The sequence below is a fragment of the Loxodonta africana genome, chromosome 3 (genome assembly GCF_030014295.1).
Source record: "Loxodonta africana isolate mLoxAfr1 chromosome 3, mLoxAfr1.hap2, whole genome shotgun sequence".
In the NCBI taxonomy this organism is placed as follows: Eukaryota; Metazoa; Chordata; class Mammalia; order Proboscidea; family Elephantidae; genus Loxodonta; species Loxodonta africana.
In genome coordinates, this window is record NC_087344.1 from 163,711,175 (window position 1) to 163,729,804 (window position 18,630).

The 18,630-nt window shown below is 42.1% G+C and overlaps 1 protein-coding gene and 1 long non-coding RNA gene across 5 annotated transcripts in view; one reads left to right on the top strand and one right to left on the bottom strand.

Moving 5' to 3' along the window:
* Positions 1 to 10,715, bottom strand: part of CTTNBP2NL (CTTNBP2 N-terminal like) — a 55,687-nt gene extending 44,972 nt beyond the window's left edge. For both annotated transcript variants that reach the window (XM_010589578.3, XM_003409581.4), the window contains exon 1: positions 10,631 to 10,715. The gene's annotated coding sequence lies outside the window, so the exon portion shown is untranslated. The remainder of the gene's footprint in view (positions 1 to 10,630) is intronic.
* The window catches only part of LOC111750500 (uncharacterized), a 28,606-nt gene continuing 19,722 nt past the window's right edge, over positions 9,747 to 18,630 (top strand). For 2 of the 3 annotated variants that reach the window (XR_010321502.1, XR_010321500.1), the window contains exons 1-2: positions 9,747 to 16,180; positions 16,850 to 16,939. This is a non-coding gene — a long non-coding RNA (uncharacterized LOC111750500). The remainder of the gene's footprint in view (positions 16,181 to 16,849; positions 16,940 to 18,630) is intronic. The other variant, XR_010321501.1, reaches the window with a different exon arrangement.

The window sequence follows — 18,630 nt, forward strand, 5'->3', positions numbered from 1 at the left end:
CTTCCCTTTCCCTCTTAAGTAGTCCCAGCTTCTGCTCTGGAACTCTGAATCCTATAGGATAGCAGGCATTGCTGCCTTTTTACAATACATAGATGGAACGGCAGAAAAAGAAACACCCCAAACAGCTTCCATGCTCTGTAAGCAGTAGGGCAGGGCAGGGTAGACTGCAAGTAAGATGTCTGTCTGCTAGTATCTGGGTTCGTGTGTGTCTCTATGTGGAAGTGAAGGCTTTCTTTCTTTCTAGGTGCTAGTGATACGGGACATGAAATAAGGAAAGCAACATTTTAAGATGAGTCTTAGATATTCCCTGACATAGAAACACCTCAAGAAAAGATACACGGTATAAAAAACAAATCAGATATTTCACCCAGGAGATTGCTCTTCCAAAACGGGACAAAAATCTCTTCTTTATTATGGCCTTAGCTATCAAATTTTTGATATTAGTGATCAGATATGAGCAAAGATGCAAAGCAAATCTCCTCCAGTTATGTAAAGACTCTTTCACTTACGTATTCGTAAAACCAAACATAAAGGGGGACAGTTAATTCTTAAAACTCAAAGAACCGAGACTAACTTACAAAACGGGTGTTTCTGACAGCTTTCCACGAGACGATGTACTTCCTTAAAAACCTAAAAAATACCTACTGCCATTGAGTCCATTCTGACTCATAGCGACCCTATAGGACAGAGTAGAACTGCCCCGTAGAGTTCAAACCTAGTATATATGACACAAAAAATAAAAGAAACTTGTAAGGTTTATAAACACTAGATCTAAAATATGGGCAACAATGCACTGCTATTTAAAAAAATATATCCAAAGCAGCCTTGTATGGTGGTGGGAAGGTGTTGACACGTTACCTTAACTATCTCAAAAGATTTAAGATCCCCCACTCTCTGGCACTTATGGTTTTTCAGAAGGCTTATTTATGGATGTAGAATAAGACAGTGACAATCTTCCAAATGGTCCCTCTCATTCCACTTTTGGCATTTTAGGGTCAGGTAACAGAAGGAAAACACATCAGCCTGATATCAGAAAACAATTTTCTGATCAAGAAAGCATTTCTGATCAAGAAATCTTCTGTACATTTGCTAGAGAAAGCTGTTTTTGCCATTATAATTTGCAAAAGTTCTAAAATCAAGGTACAAAAACTAATCTCATTTTATTAAATTCTACTATATTATGCAAGATACTCAAATCAAGCTTCTTCTAGTTGAAGCCAAAGATATTACTGGAGTTTTGATACCCTGTAACAAATACTTAACCACACACCACTTTTAAAAACTACTATAACTGGATCTGAGCCTTCCCCTACCATGAGAACACCATACCATGATATTTCTCAGAATGCCTTGCTTGGTCTTATGGGTTTGCTTTTTCCAGCCACACTAAACAGCATTATATAAAACAGAACGGTTCTGAAACAGTTTTAGAGACTGTAAATTTCAGGACCCTTTGAGGAAGGCTGCTTTGAGTCATTCTGAAATATAAATAGTATACTTACAAAGAAATTACAATGGCGCTAAGGAATTGAGATGCCTGTTTACCCAATACTGTCAATATACACTCTGGAGAAGGCCTCCGGAGACAAGCTCTGTAATTAAGTTAGTACTCTTAAAGGTCAACATTTATAACACTGCAGTATTCTACTCAAATACACAGTACTCTATTCAAAATAGATTCTAAGACCAGATTTTTTGATCTATACTTAGTACAGAAATTAATATCATTGTACTTATCAAAGTTAATCACCACTACCTCAGAGTCCTTAGCATAGTTTTGTAGAATTTAAGCAATAACAATAGTAATAAAAAAGACAAACATTTACATATTGAGTAAAACACTAATGTGTGCCAGACAGTGTTCTAAGTATTTGATATATATTAACTAATTAAGTCTTCACAACAACCTTAGGTGATAGTTAATATAACCATCGTAATTATCCCCATTTTACAGATGGGAAAACTGAGATACAAAGGCTGAATAACTTGCTCAAAAGTCTCACAGCTAGTATGTGTCATAAGTGGGATTGGAACCCAGATAACTTAACTCCCACGGTTTCCTTGGTAACTCCTGCTACACTGGTTCACATCTGATCTTCTCCTCTTATCAGCCTTAGGAATACAGTGGTGGAAAAACCTCAGCTAAAACATGATTCACAAAGCTGGAAGGGACCTCCAAATAATTTGGTTCAGTACTCATTTTACAGATGAGAACTGAAGCCCAGAGTTTTTATGTGAATTACTGAAGAATACAGTTAAGTAGCAGAGCTAGGTCTAACACTCATGTTCCAGTTCTAATCCACTTTCTGGGATACCATGACTGATATCAGGTTTTTGTTTTGTTTAAAGACTCACGCATCTCTGGCATGTTTGTGTATGTGTCTGTCTCTTTCACTGTGTATGTGTGGACATTTATTTGTCTGTTTTTCTCACTACTTCTCCTATAGGTTGTTCAGCAAAATTTATAGTTATATTGAAGGAAGAAGTGGCCTCATGCCTGTCAACAAACATTCAAACATCTCTCCCCCAAAATGAGGACATTAACACAAAGCTATTAAAAACAGGTCTGTCTACCTGGATATCTGTTTACACCCTTTCAGGTATTCTCATCTGAGACAAGACCAAACCAAAAGAACTACATTAGTTCAGCTTTGTTGTTGTTGTTGTTAGTTGCCATCAAGTCGATTCTGACTCGTAACGATCCCATGTGCTACTGGAATGGATGTTAATGAAAATGTATAATAGCTTTTATGTCAATTTTTTCTTATTAAAATAAAAGATGATACATCTTTTAACATTGAACTATTACCAGAAGTTTGAACCATTTCAAGGATATGTGTCAGTTGGCTTTATTTAGTTTAAATGAAATTATAATTTCAATCAAATATGTATCTGTCTGTATTATCTGTCCATTCACCAGTCCCCCAAATTTTTGCTTTTCTGAAATAAAGCCACCATGATTTGTAAAATACCACGACAACAGAATAGCATGTAGATTGAATGATTTCATTTTTTGTTGCTGTTGTTGAGAATATGATGTAGATTGATTTTAACTGTCCTTTATTTCCAGTAAAATGATTTCTGGGCCACAATTCTAGAGGCAGTCTGGAATGCAAAAACCCTTCAAATGCTAATGTAGGATGAAATCAGTGACTCTGACAGGATTCCAAACCTAGAAGAAACTCAGAGAGGAAGGTATGGAGGATGAACCAAAAAACAGTGAAGACATCTGTGCTACAGGGCAGCTATGGTTGAAGGTATCTGTGCTACAGGGCAGCTATGCTTCGGAATTCACTCCACCTGCCACAACAGGTTTAGTTTGTTTTTTTTCACCTGACGCTTCCTGAATTGCAAAAAACTTCACACAAGCCTCAAACACAAATGTTATAACTGGTAGTGTTGTTTTCCCTTCTAAATCAGGTCACTGATTAAAAAAAAAAAAAAGTTTAACAATTTGGAGTCAGTTAAAAATTACCAACAACAAACCTAGCAATTGTTTTTGCCCCAAGGTTCTTTGGAGACAGTAATTCTCCTGGGAGGCAGTGTGCTGCAATAGAAAGTGCGTGGACTTTGGAGTGCCATAGACCTGGGTTTGCATCCTGGCTCTGACATATCAACTTAATCTTTAAATTCTTCATCTATAAAATGGGGCTAACAAAACACTCTAACAGGATGCTGCATGGTTTAAATGAGTTTGTGGCTGGTCAGTTCTCTGATTTCTCATCCCTTGGGCACACATATGGTTTAATCTGAAAGGAATGATGATTTCCTTTTTCCAATGGGTTGCCACTGTCTATCATTCATGTCTGATTTAGAAATCAAAATAAGTTTACTCCTTCTGACTTGGTGGGTTGATCAGATCCAAGGAGGAGACAGCCTGGACAGTTCCTGGGAAAGTCAGCTTTGGGACATACACAACACATATCCAGGCCAATGATATCTGCACGCTAATTGGGAAAAGAAAAAGGATACTCTTCTGCATAAATTAACCTTCTGTGCCTTTAGCATATAGAGGAAAAGCATACCTTTGCTTCTATCGCATTTTCACTAAGTCATAATTTTAACCTGTAATGACTTGTAATGGGTTTTCTAAAAATATCAGTTATTTTTTACATTATGTCAAATGCATAACGGATACGCATCCACACTAACTCAGGAGCAGTTATCACATTCTATTGTATCCATTCATCTGTTTATATATCTTCTATCTCATAGGACTCTGAACTCTTCTAGACAATTACTCTGTCTTACCTAGCTTGATGAATCTCAGCACCTAGCAGTCTCTGGAACAAACCAAAAAACCAAACCTGTTGCCGTCAAGTCGATTCCGACTCATAGCGACCCTACAGGACAGAGCAGAACTGCCCCATAGAGTTTCTAAGGAGTGGCTGGTAGATTCGAACCGCCAACGACATTTTGGTTAGCAGCCGTAGCTCTTAACCACTGTGCTACCAGGGTTTTCTCTGGTATAAAGGGGAAACTAAAAAAATGCTGGCTGAATCTAGATAAGGTTGGAAAGAAATGTACAGAGCCTTGAATTCCAGCTAAGTTGGACTTTATCTTTTAGAAAATGAGAAGCCACTAAACATTTTTAACCAGGTGAATATAACAAAAGCATAGTTTTAGGAAGGTTAAAGCAGCCAACAACAACAAGGCTTGAGGTACACAGCAGACTTGACTGAAGAGAAACTGGAGGCAGAAAGGGCAGTTGGGAGTAAAGTTTAACAGTCCAGGTATGATGCAAAGGAAAAAAAATGTGTGAACTAAGATGGTGACAATAACAATGGAAAAGACTGATACAAGAAACATTAAAAAGAAAGAATTTACAGTAGCTTGGTGACTGATTCCATTTAGGGAGGTAAGAGGGGAAATGATCCCAGCTCAGCTAGGTTTTGAGACTGGTTGACTAGAATGATGATGCTACAGACAGAAACAGGGATGTTAGAAAGGGAACTGGTTTTTGGAAGGGAAATGATGAGCATGATGTGAGACACGCTGAATGAGAAATAATCAGACCCCTAAGAGGAACATGTTAAGTGTCAGCCAGTGTGGCGAGGACTAAGGGCTTAACAGTGGAGAAGCTTTTGCGGGTAGCACCTTTTTAGAAAATTTCTTCTGTGTCCTCAATTTTAAGGACAAGAAGCAACAGAAAGCTGATACACAGGACTGGACCAGATCATTTTCCTCCCAAAATATTAAACCAGTTAGGAACCAGTTTGGTTCTGGCACTGCTCCTATACAAGTTGCTGCAACAGAAATGTCTAGTCAGCAAAAACCAAGTAAGGGGCATCACCCCCACCCCCCAACAACAACAAAGTTAGTGTTTCTGTTTTTCCTACAACTTTCCTGCCAGTTATCCCTCATCCTTTTTTTTTTTTTTTTTTTATAATTTATCATTCTTCCCTCTTATTAAAATAATTCATCTCCACTTCTCTTTTCTGTTCTCCTTCTGCCCTGGCTCTCACCTTTCTAATAGGGCAGATTCAGCCTAGCCTTCCCCAGAAGCTTTGCACAAAGGATCTATGTAGATGCTCCTAAGGCTAGGGTCAGGAGTCTTCGTTGTCTATAAATCCAGTCATCCTGCTCTCTCCTGTTTTGTTGTCTATTAAATTTAGTAACAATTAAGGATTACATTCTTTGTGGCTCCAGAAGTCAGAAAGGATTCACTCAGCAGCAAAGAACACATTTAGATTGGAGGCTTTGGCTTTGTACTTGAAATATAACTTGTAAATACTTGGCAGCGAGGAGCCATATTACCGCATTCTTTACTTCAGTGCCTGCTTGTAGTTCTGTTTTTCTCAATCCACAAGCCCCCATCCTAGCCTCTCCCTCCTCTACTCTTAACTCCCCTATCCATGTTTTCTCCCCTCCACCTTCCGCCATTTTGACTGCTCCTATTTACTTGGGGGGGAGATGGAGGGAAGCTGCCTTCAAAAGTAAGGCAAAAATTGCTTTTAATCAAAATTACCATTGAAAATCCCTTAAATCTCAAAGAAGGTACAACTTGGCACAGTCATCACAGTATCCACAAAACTATCTACATGCCATTCAGGATGGAGGTACTTTGGAGACTAGAACTTGGAGTTAAGCAACTGGCAATTCAGACAGAAGTCATCAGCAGGTTGAATGCCTTGCCTTTACTCCTCCCCCCTCAAAAAAAAAATTCAAGAAGGATAATTTGCATGACAAAATTATTAAACACACACACACTCCAAGACAGGTACACAGCTTCCTAGAAATTCTTGGATCTGAGATATCTGAGATCGTGTTATATGAAAGCGTTCTTATCTACTTAGGAATTTTAGCTATATATTGAAAAATTTAAAACAAAACCAATTGTAACTAAAATTAGATATTACTCGTTCACCTTTGTTAAAATGCTGAAGGAATAAAAGAATATTTAATATTAAAGTCTCTAACTCACATGCTAATAAGGGCAATAATACCTACCAATTATTGAGTGCCTTCTACATGTTGGGCACCTTGCCTTATGATTTATATATATTAGCTTATGGACTCTAGAAGTATATACCATTATTTCCATGCCACAGCTGAGGAAACTGGAGCACAGTGAATACAGGGAACTCTGCGTTCTTACCCTGGGTCACAGTGAAGGAGCAGAGTAGGAGAGCTGGGATTTGAACCCAGGTTTACCTCTAAGTCTGTGCGGTAAATTACCATCCTATATAACCTAACAACAAATAATGTCTTTTTTTTATTGAAACACTTTGAACTATAACTTGGAAGACTTGATTTTTAGTTATTAGTAATAAAACATTCAGGAAATAAGAGCAAGTGACCTTTAGAAACAGGCTGACATGCTGCCACTCCTGGGGTCAGCCACCAGAGACTGGGCGAGTTTCCTCTAGAAATCAGTCTCTGCTTCTCGTCTCATGCTGCCCAACACCAGCTCAATGGCAACCCCTAGAAACACAATTCTCTTTCACTCAGAAAAGTTAAAAATTCCAATCCAGTTCTGCAAATTAATTGGCAGGACTGCAAATCTGATTCTGTCAACACTCAAATCCACCATAGAACGAATGTGTCGTGACCACCATAATCAGCCTGTATGATTTCATTCAGGCACCCCATTCTGTTCTGTGCCCTTGTTCATATATTTAGTGCTAGTTTAGTAAAGCACAATATCAACTAAAATTCTATTAAAAAAAAAAAAAAATCCCCAAGTAGATCAGTAGCTTGTCAAAACCAAACACTAAGAAACCGTTCTTAAACAAAAATCAGCGAACAATTAGTTCCTAGTATGCTCTCCTAAATTCACTTCGTTCCCATCAGGTCAGATTCTTAGAAAAATCAAAGAAAACCCTGAAATGATTAGAACTGATTACATTCAAATTTCATGACAGCAATATTATATTATCTAACCAGCTGATATTTTCTCATAAAAAATTCAGTGTTTTAGAGTCACTTAAGATATAAGAGTTTCATAAAACATCAGATAGGAAAAGTAAAGTTAAAACAAAACAAAAAGTAGATTATTCATGCTAACAAAATGTGCTATATCTTATCAGTGCATCCATTATCTTTCTAGTCTACCCTAAGGTGACAACTTCAAACTAACTACAACAAACATCCATTAAGCCATACCATAATATTAGGCACTGCGAAAGATAAAAAGATGGGGGAAATCCTACTCCTGCCCTTCAAGAATTCATAATCTAATGAGACAGATTAGACATATACACAAAGTTTCTCTGCATACAATGCTTTTCTTCATCTAACATGACTAAACCAAACCCACTGCCTTGGAGTCAATAGAGTAGAACTACCCCGTAGGGTTTCCAGGGCTGTAAATCTTTATGGAAGCAGTCTGCCACATCTATCTCCTGTGGAGCATCTGGTGGGTTCAAACCACCCACCTTCTGGTTTGCAGTCGAGTGCTTTAACCGCTGTGCTGCGAGGGCTCCTCATGACCAAACCAAACCGAAAAAACCCGTTGCCGTTGAATCGATTCCAACTCATAGCGACCCTATAGGACACAGTAGAACTGCCCCATAGGGTTTCATGACCAAACAGGTGTCGAAAAATAAGAGATTACTTAAGTCTATCCAACTAAACCAAAAACCAAACTCGTTGCCATTGAGTCGATTCCGACTCATAGTGACCCTATAGGTCAGAGTAGAACTGCCCCACAGGTTTTCTAAGGAGTAGCTGGTGGACTCAGTCTGCCAAACTTTTGGTCAGCAGCTGAGCTCTTAACCACTGTGCCACCAGGGTGTACCCAACGGGTCTTGATTATTGTGCCAAATAATCGAAGAGCATTGTTTACTTTTTCTTCTCTGCCCGTGAAGGCCCTGGCAATCACCACTACTTTGGATTCTCTAGTCTCTTAGTTTATTTTCTGTTCTCTGCTCATGTAACAAGATATATCTTTCTAGGGTTTCCTGTTCTGCTTTAGTTTTTTCTACTGCTATTGCTGTGTTAGCTGGGGAGACCCCACACATAGTTTCTCTTTTATGCTTTCTTATTGTAGATCTGGGAATAATCACTACACAGATCTGTGAGCACCGAGTGTGGCTCTGAAAACTTTGAAACTTAACTATTAAAAATAATTACCTTCAGGAAGTCTAATCAGGAAGGTAAAAGACAACAGCCACTACAATCACCCTCTATGATTTCAACTCTTTGCATGTTATTGAGATTAGCTTTGGCTCTAGATAACAGAGGAGGCCTGGTGGTGCAGTGGTTAAGAGCTTGGCTGTTTGGCTGCGAATCAAAAGGTCAGCAGTTGGAATCTACCAGTTGCTCCTGCTCCTTGGAAACCCTGTGGGGCAGTTCTACTCTGTCCTGTGGGGTCGCTATGAATTGGAATCAACTCGATGGCAATGGGTTTGGTTTTTACAGGTAACAGTAGTGAGAGGGACTTCTGATTGAAAGCAAAAAAGAAAACTGCTTAATATATGGTTAATTTTAATATATGAAAGCACTATCCATCGGTAAGGAGCCCCGGTGGCACAGTGGTTAAATGCTCAGCTGCTAACAGAAAGGTCAGAGGTCTAAACCCACCAGCTGTTCAAGGGGAGAAAGATGTGGCAGTCTGCTCCCGTAGAGATTTCTGCCTAGGAAACCGTACGGGGCAGTTCTCCTCTGTCCTACAAGGTTGCTGTCAGTTGGAGTCCATTTGACGGCAATTGGTAACAGGCACCCATAGGTGATTACTGGGGATTCAGGGGCATTAACACTGGACCAAAAGCCATCAATACTTAGCCCCTGCTGAAATGAAGAACAGCTTAACAAAGTCTTTATGAACATACTACAGAGGCATGTGAATAACTGGAGCTTACCTCGCCTTTATTTACCCTCATCTCTGCGACTTAAAAATTGCTCTTATTTTTTGTCCCCTATAAATTTTTTTTTTATATATATATTTCTTTCAATATTTTTGTTAGATGCTATGGGTCATGTAAAACCAGTCAACAATGTCATATATGTATCATTTTCCCTGGGGGAGGGCGGGAACCCACTATAAAAGATGGAGTAGTTGAGAGTAACCAAAGGCCACCTGACCAGATTACTTATAAACCTAAATGTCTGAACCTGAATTTTCTTCAAACACTTCCTGCCTTTTGTTTCAACAGAACCATACCTTCCAGGTGAAGTGCAGTCTCCCTGAGCAACAACCAGCCCACCATAGACTAGGAGATACTCATGCCTATGACCAAATATTTTCATTTGCTTATCTATACTGCTTCATCTTAAATCTTGTGCTATTCACTGGTTGCCAAACAATACACACTGCATTCCTACCCACACAAAGGCAATTCTGCAGATAGCCAACACACCCACCTCACTGTGAAATACAAGAGGATGGTTTTTCATCAAGTTCTCAGGGAAGAAATAGGGTGGAAGGCAAAAGTGAACAACTCAACGCTAGAAAACCTTTTGAAGCTGGGAATAGAAAATAGAGAGAAGGTACAAAGACTGAGATGGGGGGAGGGGGTTGTAATTTCTCCTTCCTCCAGAGCTTAAAAAAAGTCCATCTTGACTCCCGAAGCAGGGGAGCTCTCCACTCGCCACAGAACAGCAAATCCGAGGGGCGGCTGGAAGAAGGCTGGGGATCCGAGAATGGAGGATGGGAAGAGCTGAAGGGGGGGAGGGCCGCTTCGTACGTGGTGCTGGCTGTCCAGGTCGGGTCTTTGATTTTTGCTTTGCCCCATCCCTCTTTTCTAAAATGTACTGACTTTATCTTACAAACGATACTAGCTCTGGTCCCACCCTAGCGAGCAGGGACAGGTGTAGGGAGGGATGTCTGGCTGCCCGGGGTACAAAATGGGAGTGGGGGCGGCAGCGTAAGGAATGGGAACCGGCGAGCCCTCCTCCAAGGTTGAAGCGCTGAGCGAGAAGGGCTTTTAAATGAGAGGTAGCAGGAGGGAAGCCCTTTCTGAGAGGGAGGAACTGACGGGGGACAATAAGGAACCGTGAGGACCCTCGAAGGATGAGCAGCCACCTCCTCAGGGAATACCGGGAGGTGGAGGAGACGGCCCCGCCCCCTCCGGGATGTACACGAGAGGCAGTGGGACAGTGCGGGAGGATACCGGGGTCCCACCCTTGCTTTTCTCTCGGAAACCCAGTTTCCCAGCAGTCACCAAGTCCCAGCATTAGGGGATCCTACCTTTTCCCGGCGCTCCGGGCTCCGCTCCCGGCCGCCTCCGCCACCCGCTCCCTATCCACAGCCCCCGAGGCCCCACCCCCTCAACCGCCAGGAAGGGACATTGGCATGCATTCTGGCCAATCACCACCTCGCCTCTTCAGCGCCGCCACCAATCCACACTGGCTGGAGGAGGAGCTTCTCCAATGTCATTTAGGCTCCTCCTGGAGCCCCAAGATCCCTTTTGTTTGGGGAGAACCGGGCTGGGATTGAGCTCACGTCAGTTCCGGTAGGAAGCACCCTCCTCCGGCCCGCACGAAGGTGGGTCTGGGTCCTGCCGCTTTCCAGCTTCTTTACCGTTGCTGGACAGGCCCCTGACAAGGGCTTCATGCTTCGCCCTAGTGGTAGGGGAAGCTGAGGAATGGCGGGCTTCTGGTGTCCGGAGTGTGATTTCATCCACATTGTTTAGAAAAGTAAGCTTTGGTATCTGCTTTAGAAATAGTTATTGAAAACTCAGTAACGTGGCTTCCCTGCTCCCGCTTTTTTCCTTGGACGCGCCTTAAGGTGTGCTGGAAGCAAGGGTACAAAGATGAAATATCAGGAGACCATCCTTCTCTCTTCACATTATATGCAGAAGAGGATGCTAGCTGTGGAAATTCTGCAGTGGGTCATAGGATTGCACCAGAGGGGCCATAAACCCAGCCGACCTGCCTGCCTTCCAGGCCTTGTCTCTGTATACTATCCACCAGGTTGGGGGCAAGGGGGAAAAGGGAAGGAATGGGGGAGGCCGCCTTCAAGGCAGAAGTCTAATAATTGCAAATTTGTGTGTCAAGGTTTCCACACCACGCTTGCCAGATGAGAAGACAATTTCATGTTGGTCGCCCCATTATACTATGGGATGACGGTGTTTGCAGTGAAGTTGGAACAATGGACAGCCTAGAGTATACATGTCTGGCCCTCCATGTGGAAACAAGAGGAACACATCTTGCTGATGATAGCAAGCCTTAAAAAACCCAGGTGCCCTTGAGACGACTCTTACTCATGGTGACCTCTTGTAGGACTGTGCCCCATAGGGTTTTCAGTGGCTGATTTTTTGGAGGTAGATTGCCAGGCCTTTCTTCTGAGATGCCTCTGGGTGGATGTGAACCTCCAACCTTGGTTAGCAACCGTGTATTAATTGCACCACCCAGGACTTCAGCAGCAAGCCCTAGGTAGGACCAGATAGCCCAGAGAGGGGAGAGAATGATGGTAGACCTAGCTGTATCCTTCCTGGAGGTCAAAGTTGCTAGAACACTTTTCCATAGACTGCACTCCAGCTCATAGATTGATTCAGCTGGTTAAAATAATAACCATCACATTATTTTTCATATAACAATACAATTAGTAGTTGTCATTAAACAAGACAATATTAGGGGCTAGTCCTCACCTAAGCAGACACAGTTCTCAAGGCAGATGCAGCCTTGTCCTCATGTAGTTTACAGTCTGGTGGAGGGATTTGATCCACCTGAGCAATCATAGTGAAGTTTGAAGAAAATAAGCCCGTATTTATCATGTTACCACTGTGCCAGGTACTTTCACATAATATTTAATCACTATGATAAATCTGTAAACCCTGGTGGCACAGTGGTTAAGAGTTCAGCTGCTAACCAAAAGGTCGGCATTTTGAATCCACCAGGTGCTCCTTGGAAACCCTATGGGGCAGTTCTACTCTGTCCTATAGGGTCACTATGAGTTGGAATTGACTCAATGGCAATTGGATTTGGGTATATGATAAATCTATTCTACCGTCTAAGAGAGACATCACATGTGTCCATTTTACAGATGAGAAAATAGAGATTTAGAAGAATCAAGCAAGGTCATAGAGCTAGTAAATGGTAAAGGACTTGCAACCAAGGACGTATGACTTCAGACCTATGCCATTTTCTGCTCACTACGCACTGGCTCTCACAAAACTGAACAGGCCAGAGAATGGGCATGGATGACTATAAAGTCAGCATCAGAGCCAGAAAAACAATTCCATGTCTACCCCTGTTGATCGTAGCTTTGAGACCATCATCTCTATAGGCGAAGGACAGAAAAACTATGTACTAAGGTTCACAGCAGGAGCCCAAGTGCTTTTCCAATAAAAACAAAGAAGATACAGAATTTCAGAAAGACATTTTGCCTGGGTTTAGGAAACTGACAGTCTGAAAAACAAGATGAAGGGCCAGGCACACAGTAAATGCTCAGTAAATACTGACTGGACTTGAAACAAAATGTCTGAAGTGGTTACAAAACAAGAGCGTTAGGTGCTGGAATAGGCCCACAAATTTATAAAATCCCATTTCTTTCTCCTCCTCCTCCCCTTTGCTCTGCCTATGGGTGTGTAAGGAAGTGCCTCATTGCCTCACAACGAGGCAGATGTGGGAGAATAGGCTACTGGCTTCTGAGTCATTCTGAGTTGTCCTAGTGAGTCAGTCCCTTCCTCCCTTTCTCCCTCCCTTTGTAGCTGTTAACTCGCTACCACCCTTTCTACTCCCAGCCAGAGAGGGTGCCCTGTAGCCTACTTCCTTTATAGTAATCGGCAGCTCTCCCGACTCCCAGAGCTCCCTCTTGCGCATACCTGAGGGGCATGGGAGGGCCCAGCAGAATGAGATCATCAGCACCTGACAGGATTCAGAATCCTGAGGGTGTTCAGATTGTTTTCTTTTGAAATTCATCACCCCTGGAGGTAGTGAATAGGTGAAGCTTCTGAACCTTACATGACCTTCAGTTGGCAGCACTGGGAGACGGTTGTGAGATTTTGTGATTCTTCAGTATATAAAACTTGCACAAATAAATTTAGAGTCTGGTACAAAGGCACGTACAGTGGTAGAGACTCAGCTCATAATAATATCTTAAAATATGTCCAACAAAATATAACTTTTTCATATCTAATGTTTTATCAAGTTGTCAGCAAATGTTTATTAAATGACTGTGTGTCAGGCAACAACCTAGTAAAGAAGTGTGGAAAGATTATAGATTGTGTCTGTTTTTCTTCAAATAGGTAAACTTCCTAGGTAGGTGTTCCACAAATGTTTATTGCTGGTTTGGGGAGGCAATGATGTAAAAGAGGGCAAGACTGGAATTTATAGTAAATAAAAATCCTGAGTTCTAGTTCTCGGCAAAGTGGTCTCCCCACTTACCTCTATTTAACCTCATTGGTAAATAACACAAAAATAATGGACTAATTCCCCAAAATCATTCAGTGCTATGATTATATGGTAGTTATACATGCTATTTATCAAGCTTTTACTATATGCCAGGCCCTGTGTAAATTGCTTTACTTAATACACCTGATTTAACCCTTAAAAGAATCCTGTACCATAGACATTAATATTCCCATTTTATGGATGAGGAAATTGAGGCACAAAGAGGTCCATGATCTCAGATAATAAACGACTGATGCAGAATATTTACTCAGATATGAATCCAAGGTTTGTCTTCTTAGTTGCTATGGTCTGTCATCTCTCTGGAGACTCTGGGTGGCACAAATGGTTATGTTCTTGGCTATTAACTGAAAGGTTGGTGATTCGAACCCAGCCAGAGGTACCTTGGAAGAAAGGCCTGACGATCTGCTTCTGAAAGCTTGCAGCCATGAAAACGCTGTGGGGCAGTTCTACTCTGCAACACAGGGGGTCACTATGAGTGGAAACTGACTTGATGGCAACTGATTCTGGTGATCATCTCTCCATTATGCCTAGAGGGGTTAAGAAGTGGAGAATGCAACAAATATTTTAAAAATTCATTGACATAATACTTGGAGTGGAGTAGCAATCTTCTTGGGATTATATGTATGATTTTGATTTTAAAACTTGAGAAGGCAAGAGAAGAGGGATAGTGAGTAGCAGTGAAGGCTTAGTAAGGAAGAGGAGAGTTTTGGGCACTTACCTGAACCTCAATGTCCTCATTTTAAAAATGGAATAATAGTCTCTGCCTATACCAGATGGCTGTGAATATCCAAGTGAGATTATACAAAATAATTTAGTAAACTCTATGGAGAGATTGGAAACCCTGGTGGCATAGTGGTTAAGTGCTACAGCTGCTAACCAAAATGTCTGCAGTTTGAATCCACCAGGTGCTCCTTGGAAACTCTATGGGGCAGTTGTACTCTGTCCTATAGGGTCGCTATGAATGGGAATGGACTCGTCGGCAATGGGTTATGGACAGATTGGAGCCGTGGTGGTGCAGAGGTTAAGAACTATGGCTGCTAACCAAAAGGTCAGTAGTTCAAATTAACCAGCCATTCCTTGGAAACCTGATGGGGCAGTTCTACTCTGTCCTGTAGGGTTGCTATCAGTTGGAATTTACTTGACGGCAACAAGTTTGGGTTTTGTTTGTTTTGTGAGAGATTAAAATGAGCCACCTGGGAGACCTTGCTCAAGTTCTTTCTCCTCTCTGAGCTTTAGTGCTCCAGCTAAACAACTGGGGACTGCACATCTGGGGCTCCTTCTAACTGCGACCCAGTAGGACTTACTAAGATGTTATATGTAGAAGTTGGAGTGAATAGGAAAAGTGACCTGGACTGTCTTTTTCTGCCTTTTCTCCTCAAGTCGCTACCTCCCTTCTACACAACTACTAGGGAACTAGAGGTTTCAAGCACAGAAGCTAGAGAGTGGTGCCACTAGGGTTGGTGTCACTCAGTGTGGTAGCTTATGGTGTTACCCCCACCCGCTGTGCACCTGCTTCAGTACCAAACCATACAGAATCCTTAGGAATGTTTTTTGTACTGATGTTACTAGTAAAATTGTAATTCCCATATATCATTCCTTCTTTAATTTCTACTTCATTCTCAAAAAAGTTATTGATATAGGTTGAAATACTAATTACCATAATATTGTAGCTAAAACACCAGAATATTTGACAAAATCAGCGACTATGAAAACACCAGCAGCAACTGAAACGACAGCATGTGTGCTTGTATCATGTACAGTCAACACTGTGATTCCCGGTGTTGTCGTAATTGGGTAATAATGACTGACAGCTCTGACCACAGCGTGTTAAAAAGTTCAAAAAGTAAATTAGCATAGAGTTTTAGCCTTGTAGGTACATTGATACGTATAAGCTGGGCTTATGAAAAATGCCTTTGTTTTTATAACTAACTATAGGGATATTTTTGTAGACAGAAGCCAGAGAGTATTCTCTAACCCTGGGCCAGGCTGAAGCTGGAGGGATGGCAAGCTCTTCACTGCTCCCTGCATTTTGCCCATCATCTGTTCCCACAAAAGCCTTTCTCAGTAGCATTGAGCATTCTTTTCCTGCTTGGATCTGCCCAGTCTGGATGACTTGTGCTTCGGAGTTTAGAGATTTCTGGGTGTGGCTCTAACTGTGTGTCCAAGCTTTTTGCTCCCCCTAGTGCAGAGTGATGAGTCCTGCAGCTGCCGGCTTCCCTCTCGGCCATCTCCTGTGTCCTTCCTGGACCAGCACAATTTGTCCTTTTATGGGCTGGCGGTTCAAAAACCCACCTTCAGGGACAGACTCTTTTGGGGCCAGCTTGACCATACGGAACTGAGAAACGTTTACTCTGGACCAGGAGTGGATTATCCAATAAACAAGGTATGCCTGGGCTTACTTACTAATCTGTAACACGATTTCACTATTTTTTTTTTTGTACTACAGATTAGTGCACAACAGGTTAGTAAGTAAATACAAGTAAGCCCGTGTGAACCCGTGCGTACCCTGTTTACTGGGTAATCCACTCGTGCCCTGGACTGTATCTGGGGAGCCCTGGGAAGAAAGAGGGAAAGAAATTTAGCTTTGAGTACCTACTATGGATCACGTACGCTGCCAGGTGCTTTACATATATTATCTAATTTAATCTTCATAACCATCCTAAGAGGTGGTTATTATTACTTCTAGTTTTTCAAGTGAGGAAGCAAGTTCAGATCTTGCCCAATGTCACATAATAACAATTACAGTGATAGCAAGCACAGCATCAACCAATTATTTAGTGCCTACTTCATACTAGGCACATTACTTCATATAATCCTCACATCAACTCTTTGAAGTGGTTATTATAATCTCCATTTTACTGATGAGGTAACTGAGATTTAGATAGTGTGAGAAAAGGATAACTTGGGAAGCTTGCCTGAAATCACAGAGCTAGGTCCTCCTAACTCCAAGCCCACACGGTGTCCATTCCACCATTGCCTTATAGAGCTGGTAGGTGGTGGAAGTGGGACCTAAGCCCAGGCCTGTCTGACTCAGTGTTCCTTCCATTACTAGGACTGTCTGGCAGCCCTTCCCAAGGACCAGGAAACTGGGGCCATGTGGTCCTTTGGATCTCTAGACCTGAGATAGAGTGGCAGTGAAAAGGTAAGGCATGTTCATGGGATCCTGGGGACAGTTTCCTTGAGGACATGCATAACCAGGGCAGCACCCTGGGAACTGCAAACAGTATTGCTGTTAGTTGGAGTCTCTGGGTATTAGCGCACTCAGCTGTAAACTGAAAGGTTGGCAGTTCAAGTCTACCCAGAGGTGCCTTGGAAGAAAGGTCTAGTGATCTGCTTCTGAAAAATCAGCCACTGAAGACCCTATAGAGCAAGTTCTACCTGACACACACATACACACACATACACACACACACACACATACACACACATACACACACATACACACACATACACGGGGTTGCCACAAGGTAGAATTGACTCATGGCAACTGGTTATTGCTGTTAGGAACCTTAAGAAGAACACCCAGAGGACCTGTGTCCTGTCTCTTGCATCATTCTGTATGGAGCTTACATGCTCCCTTGAAGTTGCTGGGCTAGGATGGGGCAAAGCTCAGAGAGGGACCTAAAAGGAAGAATAAATGGGGTGTAGTCTTTTTTAGTCCAATCCAGGGAACCCTGGTAGCATAGTAGTTAAGAGCTTGACTACTAACCGAAATGCTGGCAGTTTGGATCCATCAGCCACTCCTTGGAAACCCTATGGAACAGTTCTACTCTGTCCTGTAGGGTCACTATGAGTTGGAATCGACTTGATGGCAGTGGGTTTGGTTTTTTGGGTTTAGTCTAATCCAGATAGAAAATTCCTGGAAGTAGATGGGATAAGCTACCAAAACCAAACCAAACTCATTGCTGTTGAGTCGATTCCAATTCATAGAGACCCTACAGCACAGAGTAGAACTGCCTCATAGAGTTTCCAAGGAGCACCTGGTGGATTTGAACTGCCAAACTTCTGGTTAGCAGCAGTAGCACTTAACCACTCTGCCACAGGGTTTCCGGGATAAGCCACAGAGCTGCCAAACTCCCCGACAAAATTTCCAAGGATTTGGGTCATTTTTAACTCCCCTCTGTCTCCCCCAAAATATAAATAAACAAGTAATTTCTGTTATAAGGATCAGCACAAAGCTGATTTCTGAGGTAGAGGTTAAAGATGTCCCAAATGTCTAACTTTTCCAGGCTGCTGTACCACTCCATCATCTCTAACATCAATTACTCCCTCTAACCTCAGTACTCTCCCCCCATCTTTGGGTTCCCTAATTTCTTGCAATGTCTCACAGAACTCACAGACAATATAAAGGAAATGGCTCACGAGGTTTTGGAGGTTGGCAAGTCCCAAATTCATGAGTCAGGTGTAGACTTCTCCCTGGCCCTCAGTCTCTACTGAAAGCCACTCAGCTTTCTCACCCCAGGGGCGAGGAAGCCCACTGTGCTGTCTCCTGTGAGTCTGTCCTCTTTGCTCTGAAATTGGCCCTCTTTTAAGGCAAAATTGATCAATCCCCTTGGTAGGCCACAATTAACCCTACCACACAATCACCTGAGTGGGAGTTACAAGACCATGGCTATAAAGGCCACACACAAAAGTAATTAATCCACCACAGGCCACCCCCTGGCTTTTCTAGCCATGGTTCTTTCATATTTGGAGGATAACTTCCCCCTTCCCAATCATTTTACTAGTTCAAAACAGTCATTAACAATTAGTCCTTCAATAGGGCAAAGGGTCCAAAGGGTGAGTTTACTCAGGTACCAGCCATTCAGGTCTGCTGTTGCTCCGGCCCCCATT